Genomic DNA, 11,086 nt, shown 5'->3' on the forward strand with positions numbered 1-11,086 from the left:
CCAATCTGTCGCTGTGGGGAAATTACATAAATCTTTTCCCCACAAGATGGCTATGACTTTCCAGGACTTTCAAAATGGTAATGGACACATTAAAACAGGTATTTCGTCTTCCCTTTGATCTGTCCACATGTGAACTTGTCTTTGTTCGCACTGTCCCCAGAATGAACTGTTGTATTTTGTCTGCTGATTTATCCATCATAAAGAGAGAGCTCTCTTTCCAGGTGGATATGGTTCTGTTGCGTAAAAAGCGAAGTCATATACATTAAGATTGGAGGACTCGCTGCATTCAATTTGCATAATAATTCTGAAACATTCATGTCTTCATAAACCTCACCAATGTCTCTGTGAAGTCAGCAACAATCAAATTGCATGAAGCTTGATTTTGTCTGCTCTGGTGTATTGATTGTTTCATCAAGTGATCTATATCTTTCAAATCCAAACACAACTCTAATTAGTTGACATAAAATTTGCTTTGTTTCTGCTTATTCTTCTTTTTTAAAAGTGCATCCAAATAAAAATCTTAAATCTTGACACACAGACCTTCATTTGCATACAGTGTAGTCAAAAAACTGTGTGTAGTGAGGTACTGCTCTACCTTTCTGGACTTGCAGAAAACAGCCGGGGAGAATTTTTATATTCAGTGAAATATGACCTCACCCTAGATGATCATATGCTGTTTGCTGCTTACCAGACTCTCAGACACAGTCCCCTGAAACTAACAAGTGAACTTTATTGCAGGCTAGGCAGAGCATCCTAATGTAAAATGAAGTGTCCGCTGAGGTCTGCAGGTAAAATACATTTGCAATTCATTGACTAAATATCATTTACTGGGATTTATATGCATAACCTGTAACCCCAACAACTGATACATTTACATAATGATGCCTTGCCTACTATTTTGGGCATTTCGCCCTCCAATTGTTATTGAACTTGATGGTCATTTTGGGCATTGGTTATGCTCAGGGAAATGTACTTCCTGTTTAAGTCCTGCTCTTTTTCAGGTATTGCTTTTAAGTATAGTAAACTATCATGGGGTAAACAATATGCAATGGAATGTAGATTCTGATGTATTTCCACTTCACAAAATGAAAAAAAGAATATCTTTCTCTTTTTTGTATGCAAATGGATACATTTCCTATCATGTTTATATGATGCCAATGCAGGCACCTTAAAATCTAAAACTTGGAGGCCATCCCTAATTTCCAGTCATTGCTTCTGTCCAACTGGAGATTTGCCATGTCAGCAGCACAGACAGTCGCTAATTGAGTCAGTTGTAGGTCCAGAAAAAAATGGCTGTATGGCCAACAATATCTTCCAATCATATTGTTAGTCTTATTAGTAATAATAAGACTAACACTTTGGATCACTAATGCAATGTATTATGTTGGTGGCCAAATTGTATTTGGTGTAATTAATTTACTTTTTAAAAGCCGTTGCCTATTTTTTTCACTTGCATTCACCTCACGTTTTTGATTTATATGGTCTGTGTAATTTTCTAGAAGCACATAAAAATGAGAGTCCAGAAAGTCAAGGTTTTGGAGGATGAATTCCTGGCAGAGACTCAACCTTAGTTCCTGGATGTCAGGTATTTGACAGCAAGCTGAGTGTGCAGTGTTGAATAAAAAATTAGGTTGTACAGAGTGTTCCTTCTGTTGATGTGATTTTGTTACTCCATTTCCCGTTGAGCAAAAGTAGTGAGAAGATGTATAAAAGTAGTGAAACAGACATAGAGGAATGTGTTTGAATAAACTACTATCTGTAATGCAAATGGGATTTGTGTCAGGATTTTGCAAGTTGAATGAACAAGCATGCCGTGTGAAACAGTGCGTTACTGACAACGCACCAGTGGGGAAACAGGTAATATGCCACCACCTGTGGCCTGCTAGAATATAAATTGAGTGAGTATGCAGAATATTGTCAGTGTGAGTGTTTTGTAGCTTATAATGTAGTAGGAATTTTATTTAATGTGAGTCTGAGACTAAATATGAATGCTCATGGCATGCATGAGTTCATTAAGACCGAGCTGACACCATGTAGCAGCGCTGAATGTGTGTATGGCTAATGTGCTTGTGTTTCTCTATTCCCAAAAAGGGAAGGGAACGGGCGGATGGGCAAGAATCGTCTTTCATGCTCCATTTGGCTTGGCAAAAACAGCATTAATGGAGGCATATCCTTTAAAAAGCAAACGCTTGTTTAAACAGCGGACTTGCAATACTTGGCTGCGACCTGATCAGAAGGTTGGTAGTTCAATCCCCCCAGCCCAGCAGCTTACATGTCCAACCATCCTTGTGTATACTGTACCCCAGTTTGAACCCTGGGTGCTTGATTGACCTTCCCCAAGGGTGCCCTCTGGGAGCAAGGAGAGTATAGTGGAATCCTCGGTTCATGAACTTAATCCATTCTTTGACTCTGTGCATGACCCCGAAACCTTTGTGAAGCGGAACAATTTTCCCATTTAAATTAATGTTAATCCAGTTAATCCATTCTCCATCCCCAGGAAACACTTGTTTAAAACATTTTTTATGGGTTTATGTGTGGCAAAAATATAAAAAGGAATTAAAGGTAACCTTAATTATAGAAAAACACAGCACAGGTATGCCGTAATACCAAAATAAAACATAATAGCGACATGGTAGCATAGTAGGTAGCGCTGTTGCCTCACAGCAAGAAGGAACCGCGTGCGTTATTCCAAATCCCACTTCTAAAAAAACCATCTGATTTAGGTGAATTGAGCAGCCTAAATTGTCGATAGGTCTGAGTGTGTGCTCTCGCGACTCCAATAGTCTCAAACACCGGTTGGAGTGTGAGCTATTTGACAACTGTCAGGATCTTTTCTTCGTGTGACTTTCGGGTGTTGGAGGCTGAAATGAGCTCAGTGAAACACTGACACAGAATTGTGAATTGACAGCTGTGTCAAAGCATGTGACTAACCTTCAGACAGCAAGTTTTTCCTCACGGTCCATGTAGCCGCTACAGAAATGGTTGTTTCAACTGTCCTTTGTGAAGATGACATTTACAGGGAATGTGACCTGTGCTGATTTATGATTTGATGTGGCATCAGAGTGGCATCAGAATGGAGTCGGTGTGAACTTCTCATATGGAAGAGTTTTAATTGGGCCGGTATCACATGGTCTTTGCTTTTATCACATTTCATTGCTGTATGTGCAATGAAGACTCCGGGGATGCAGGAGACTGCATTAAATGGTAGCAGTGTTGGTGCAGTGGGGCAAATATTAGATTTAGCCTAAAGCCCTTTCACATTTATAACCCCGGTAGGTTCCTTGTTAGAACTTGGTTTTAACAGAGACATTAAAGTACTTCTGCATTCAAAGCCTGCACATGTCGTAAGCACGACCAATCATGTTTCATTAACGCCGGCAACTGGCATGCAGATTGTGCAGTACAGGAAACAGGATAGTTTAGAAGTGTTAGCAGGTGCATGAGGTTCCTTTTACACATTAAAACAGCTTCACAGTAATTCCTTCTCTGGGTCTGTGTCTACTACACATTCTCATCGATGATAAACGAGAAATGCTCAGTGTTGTCTGTGAGATTTTCACTTGACATGCTGCCGTCTCAAAACTGGGAAGAAGAACATTTTTAGAAATTAGATTGCAACAGATAAAGATGTCTACAGAGGCAATCAAGACATGTTGGTATTGCAGCCCTGTGGAGACATTTGGCTCTGGTCCTAATCAACCAGTGTCATTAACTGTAAATCACACGAGGAGGTCAGCTCCTCCCCTTCATGCTCCCACCCTCCACCCTTGGGGCTTCATTGTTCTCAAGGAAACATATGGAGGTGTTTAAGTCCCACACTGTCTTTTTTTTCTTCAAGTCTGGATGTGGATTGTTTTTGTGTACACACAAGGTTCAGCAAATTAAGTTTTCCAAATGTGACAGTGTGGGGCCTTTCAAGCACAGACAACAACGGAAAATCCACATCGATGCATATGCGTATTTGTGTGTTGTTGGAAAAAACAAGCAGAAAATAATGAGTATACAGAAAGACTTTCAAGCTGGCACATCTGTCTCTTCCTCTATTGCATCTACCCACATATTGTACAACCTCACTATTGAAGACTATCTGTTTGCGAGGTGCAGGAATAATTAAAATGAGAAGAGTTACCGTACCGCACAATAATAAATCAATACATAGAAGCCAGAGCACTGTCGATCTCGCAGTGTGGCACGCTGTGTTTTCACATTAGCCGCCTCTTTCATGCCGTCAGGCAGCAGGATCAAAATATTTCATCTCTAAGCAGACAGGACACCGACAGAGCGAGCTGGAGGGAGAGGGATGGATGTCACGAGGTACGTTTGGGACGCAGAAAGCATTCGGCGTAGATGATATAACTCAGATAGAAATTAGGTTATACAACAAGTTAGAGCAATGAGCGATGGAAGGGAAGATTGGAAAACACCAAGGAGAGCAGAGAAAGAATCATTAGAGGAGGGCTTATACACAGAAGATGATTTGCAAGCAATGATTTCCATCCCCAGTATTCCGTTGGCTACAACTGAATATGGCAACTGCCATATTTGTTTTAAATCAATATTACGCTCGTAAGTCACAAACTTCACAGTCAATAGGCTCCGATACTAGTAGCAATGCCTGTTTGTTTATAACTCATCAAATGTGCATTTGCTGACTAGTTGCAAAATGATTAGCGCTGCCTTTATTTCGCAATTCGCTGTTTTGAAATCAATCCTTTTTCCAGCGCTGCTGTTGTGGTTTTTATTAGCACATTAGACGTCATCAGCAGAGCCGTTCTCCAGCTTGCATTTTTTTTGCCCTTGCTTCTGTTTCTCACCCCAGTTTATCATATGTTTATGGGGCTACTATGATTTATTCTCAAGTATAGGAGCCTTGTTTTGAGCCTCATCACCAAAGTCACCGTGGGATGACGAGGCAGGTTAGAATGGTGGCATTTCAAAAGCCCATGGGTATAAGAAAAAAAAGAAAGGAAAACTTGTCTCTTGTAAGACCCATAAGTGTGGGTTGATGCTTTATTGAGAGAGTAGCTAAGGGTGCTGGAAGGGTGGAAGGAATGATGGAGAGGCTAAGTGACAGAATGGAGCAGCTGAATGTGAACTATTGAACCGCTCCAAAAAGCTTCCAGCAGTAGGCCGCTCAACAGATGCCCTTCTCTCGTAAGTAGAGGAGAAGTATTCAACTCTGTTAAACTTTGCCATTTAGCACATCAAGACAATTTGAAGGGCATTCTTGCAAAAAATGTTCCTTATCTGTTTACCGTATCTTCAGGTGTGATCCGAGATGTTGAATTAATTCTTGGATACATAATATGTACATACATGTATATTTAATGTGACTTCAAACCAGTCACCAAGTAAATTCTGTTACTATACAGCACATTTATGCAACTGAGGGAGCTTGTTGAAACGTTACATGTCAATATGTCAGTGCTATTCTTGATCTAGAATGGTTTTGCTAAGTTTAGTTGGGGTAATGAAAAAAATGAAGTGTTTCTTAAAAAGATTCCACTTTTTTTTTTTGCCACAGACGCTGCTGGATAATCTCCTGACATCATTCAAAACATTTGCTGTAGGTGCTGCAGAGACCGATACACCACATCCCAATGGTTGCATCAATGATCAGAGTCTGTGTTGGTGGAAGTGGTGTTGAACATTGGTCTCTGGCTCGTCCAGGTGATCACCCGCTCCATCTGCAATCAGAAAATCAGCTCACATGCACATCATCAGAAGGTGACCTGTATTACAATTCATATTACATTCAAATGGATGTGGAAAAAGTAAACCCATTTTAATGTCAAAACCGGGTACGCAGCTTAGTTTAAAGGGTTCTCTCGGGTAATCTTTTAATGCCTATGAAACGGACCTTGGTGTGTTTGTACATCAGTATCAGGAACAGGAGATTACTGACTAGTTTTCACACTGGAAAAGAACCAAACAAAGACATAAATTGTTAAACAAAAATGTTCTATGTCTGGGGAAACTAGCTTACTTGCATAAAGGTAAACATCAGACTTCTTGCAAAACCAAGGACCAACACAATTAGTTAATCATGAGGTCCCCCGCAGTCTGCCAATTGACCCTGGGCGCTACTGTATCAGATGCACTATATCAGTTCTGTCCTGTTCATTAGACATGGCTATTATTTAATCGTTTGAGTCTCTTGCTGTATTTCCCCTGTATTTTTCTTGTCATCGGTTCGTAAGAAAACAGCCATCAGGTGTATAAACTTTTATTTTTTTATTTTTTACAGGGTTTTCATTTTAAAACGAATAAGGCAAAGACTTGTTTTCAGCCACTCAGAGTTCATGTTCATGTTACTTTCAGCTGATAAAACTTTCCAACCGTATAATCAGTCAGCAGCATTTGTCTACCCTTAAAAAAGGAGAATTTTATGTCTGTAGCCTACTTGGTTGCTGCCGTTGCTGCCCCGTTTGCCTTTTAAACACTTTCTTTGCTATAATAATGCAATGCTACCGGTATGACTTCGTTGCAGTCTTAAAAACGTATCGTAACGTAACTTAATAACGATCATTTCCATATGTGCAATATAGACAAACTTGTTAGCCATTGATCGTGAACATTATTTGTACACAAAGGTTTGATAAATTTTTATTATGCGTAAAACACAGTTTTTGAAGTATTGTTACTGCTCTCGTATCATTTGAGTGACATGGAGCTTGAGAGATCTTGAATAAAAAAAATAAAAAAATGTTTTAGCGCTGAAGGATAAGTGTATGATTAGCTGGGCATATAGATTATTGTAAGTATCGTGGCCGGTGAGACGATGTCAGAAAATTGCTTGGCTGAACCCAAATTCACACCGAGAAAAGCTGAAAAGAATGCCAGCTGATTGATTCCAAATTCATTAGTGAAGTGTCATGAACAAGCTGCCAAATATCACAACATATTGTAGTGCATTCAACCACTGAATACATATGCATGAAATCAACTGCAAAGTAAATGGTTCTCCTTCTGGGAAATAAGCCCTCCTAACATGCTGCTCTTTTCAATCTGCTTTGTGGGCTTTGACTGTTGGAAGATTATTTCTATCCTCAACCAGACAACAGCTTAAAATGGAAAATGATATTTTCTACTCTGACTGCCATTTGTTTCTTTGCTCTTTAAGTAAATAAATGTTTTTATAAATTGAGATTTGATTTTCTTTCATATCGTATTCTTTCTTTGAGGCTTTAGAAAATATGCATCTTTCATGCAACATCATGTTAGATAGACTGAGAGGAGAATAACAATGAACTGCATAAAAAAACAACCTGCATTGCAGTAATAGTGGGTGTGGGTGTGGGTGTGTTTCAGGGGGGATTTTTCTGTCACCTTACATTTGTCCCACTAGATTTGTTGATACATGTGACATGGGGGGGGGGCTCAGAAATCAGTGGGCCGACCTTGTAATGAATTTCCCGTGGGCCTGGACTTGCCGCGTTGAGAGTGAATGCATGGATGGAGAGGGGGACGGCTAAATGAAGATCCTCTCATCCACACTGTAATCACAATTCTATTTGGCTCAGATGCCTCTTGTGGGGTAGAGACATAGTCACTCGGCTCAATCCGCTCATGTGGACAAGGCCTCGGTCGCCAGAGGAGTATAAAAGTCCAAACTGATGAATCGCGCTTTAGCACGCCACATGCCCTGCTAAATAAAATAATACTGCTCAACTGTCTGAAACTAATTCAGTTTGCTCCGTTTGGTCAGATCCTCGTACTTTACGTTATAGATTAAAACTCTAGATTAATAGAGTAAAAAAAAACCAGTGGTGATATTTGTGGTGAGAGGGGTGTCGTCAGCTGAGATGGAGATATGTGATGGAAAGCTGCAGGCAGTTGGAGATCAGACGTCTCGCAGTAAAGACGGATTTTCAGGCTGTCATAAATGTTCACTCCCTGCAGAGAAAGCTTGTCATTGAATGGCGGCGTTCAAAACCTCAATGTCACTCTGCACCGCCTGAAGGCTAAGAAGTCACCTACATCTCGATGCTGATGAGTAACGCATCAATATCTGACAGTCACACTAACACAGAGATCCTTATCGGGTCTTTTATTCCGAGCCGCTTCATGAATAAGAGCCTGGAGGTTTGCTTGATGGCGTGTATCTTTCCCATTTAAGGACTGACTCTGAATGTTTCAGCTTTTCTGTGATTTGAGGAGAGGATCACAGACACAGCATGGAGGTTGAGTTTTGTTTACGATGATTTCAGGCAAAACAAATGCCATCTATTAACAAGTCCAGTAACTATGGACACATATAATTATAACCAGAATGCGTGGCAGTGATGCCCCATGCCTCTGTAAGAGTGAGCCCAATAAGCTGCTTTCTTGATTTTCTTTTCATGTTTCAGAGTACAAAGTATGAAACATTATGTTAACCAGCCGGAGCTGCTAGAGCAAATTCAATTTCACGATGCTCTACAGAGGGGCAGGAGGTTGAGTGGTGTGTGTGTTGTGTGGGGAATATTTGCTCACATTACATCCATATGCATATGTTTACACGTTCCCTTCCCTCTGCAGTCACCTTGACTATCAAAACGACTGGGTATTAAGGAGAGCGTATGAGTAGTAATGTAGAAACAGCACAAAGCCTTGGAGTGGAGAGTGGCTTTTCAACCTTGCATCTGATAAAGCTACTTTAGAGAAAGGGCAGATGGACCTTTAACGTCAGTCATGTGTGCTCGGCTGCCTCTTTATAAACTGCTATGAATCATAATCTGGAATTGCTTCATTCTGTGTGTGTGTGTGTGTGCGCGTGCATGCGGCAGAGTAGTAAATTGTGTATGAAAAAATCCTTTTGACTCCACTCCAAAATTTGTGCACATTTTGTAAGCCAATAAACTTTCCAGCCATCCCAAACTGCGGTTTACTTGTCATTGTCGTGTGGGAGCTAGTTCAAATGGATGAAGGCTTTGTGCTACGATTAAAGATTGATAATGAAGGGCGTTCCCCTTTCCCCTAATGCTTCTCTCTTCCTAAACATTCTGTGCGGTGCGCAGTTGTTCTTTGCTTCCGCATGTGATGAGACCGTAATACCACACTGGAGACAGACGGGAGCCGAGGACTGTCTGAAAAGGACATAAAGCTCCTGACCAGCTGAATTTGGAATGGCTGGGGGTTAATTATTTCATGGGTGCTCTTAAGGTTGGGTTTCTACCCAGACTGCTAGAGACTGCCGTTACAATTGAGGAATTATGCTGAATACATAGCACTTTCATTTTTATTTTGCTCCTGCAGGACTGAACAAAAATTGTCCCCCTTATTCTTACCATTATACGCTATAATATCACATAAAAATACAAACATAATTTTTATATTAGCTATTTACGGTTATTTTAATTCTACCTCTTAGATTATAATTTACTTGTTTGTGATTAAACATCTGTTGAATGTTTTTTGGAAGCATGTTGTTCCTTCCTTTGTACGTTTATTGTACAGCAAAACATATGTTTTTATATTTTTGTCAATTTGTATTTACATAGTAGAGGTCAATGATTATTAAAAAAAAAAACAGTTGAGGTTCCCTTTAAAACTCAACCCATGTTCTGCATAAACTGCCACATGTGGTCCTGGAGTTTTACTTTCTAATCATCAAAACGAATGAGTAGAACCGTCAATCATCGGCACGAAATCCTTAAGGAGGTAAAAATGAAAGCATTCTGAGTTGATTTCAGTCCAGAATCTGGGGAGAATTTGTGTAGAATAATATTTGAGAGACTAGAAAATGATCTATTTTGAAATATGCAACAGTATTTTTGAATGTTCCACATTAGTATGCGTTGTGCTTCAGGAGGTCTGCAATTTCCAGTTTTTAACCTCCGTGGAAGCGCAGAGTAAATGTTTTCTTCATTTACTTTATGCACTGGTCGATGTGTGTTTTCATGTATTTCTGTATGCACTTCTTTTTGTGCAATCCTCTGATTTATGACGCCGGGATATGTCATTGGCAAGCAGAATGCTTCCAAGATAATCCGGCTGTGTGTGTCGGTGTTGAGGAGGCTGTGAAGTGAATTGATTTGCCCTGTTCTGCAGCATTTATCCTGCTCTGTGTTTGTTCCCTTTGTCACAGAGGTGAAAAGGCCACAGCGTGTGCGTGGCTTTGTGTTAACAAAGCATCCAGCGGCTGTAGTTTGTTCTCCCCTCCTTCCTGGATAATATAATTGTCTGTATAGACACAACCTACCCCCATCGATCATAGCCGGTCTTATACCTTTGTCTTAGATTGCAAAGGTGACTTGTTTTTTGTTTGTGTGTGTGCAGACTTTGGTAAGTCTCATGCGTGCTGAGGTTTTATCTGGCCTAAGGCTTTATCTGTTGCTTTATCAGAAGCTGTTGATTCACATCGGGATATTTTTCCCTCACAAACACGACAACATGGCAGCTGCTTGTTCAGGAGGAGGGCATTAATCCACAGCGGGGCAGTTCCTGTAATGGTCCAGGGACCCGGGGCATTTCGCCACAGTCTCCTCTACTCAGCTCTGATAGATAGATAGATAGATACACTACTGTACTCTAGTCTACTCTACTCTACTCCAGCTGTGCCGATGGCAGTGACAGATCAACTACTCCTGAATTACCATAAGCAATATTGACAGTGTATTTGCCAAGGGCCAGACCCCATATCCCCAGTTACAACACACATGCACAAACATTTGGACTAATTGAGACTCGACATATTGTGGGCAGGGACTGGCCAGCTGGTCAGAGTAGAGCTAAACTGGGCCGTCATCTCCTCTCTGCATGGTTCTTTTTATTTTTTTATTTTTTTCCTGATTTAGATTCGGTGTCTCACCCTTTCCTCTTCCTTCCTGCTACATGTGAGGAGATGATCATCGGCAACAAGATCATTTTGTAATCAATACCTCTGACATACAAACATCTGTCTGAATGATGAAGTCGTGTGAAGCCACTCCATGCTTCTTGTATCTTGTCACCTCTCTCCATCATTATCCCAGTGGTGTAGCCCCCCCCATCTGCATTTCAGAAATAGCTGGGTAAAATATTGATGAAGCTGATCTGACCAGTGACGGCTTTGTCAGCAGCTTCTTTAGTGTTCCTTAAGAGGTGCAGCACATTCATCTGCTTA

Source organism: Brachionichthys hirsutus, chromosome 5, assembly GCF_040956055.1.
Source record: "Brachionichthys hirsutus isolate HB-005 chromosome 5, CSIRO-AGI_Bhir_v1, whole genome shotgun sequence".
Lineage (NCBI taxonomy): Eukaryota > Metazoa > Chordata > Actinopteri > Lophiiformes > Brachionichthyidae > Brachionichthys > Brachionichthys hirsutus.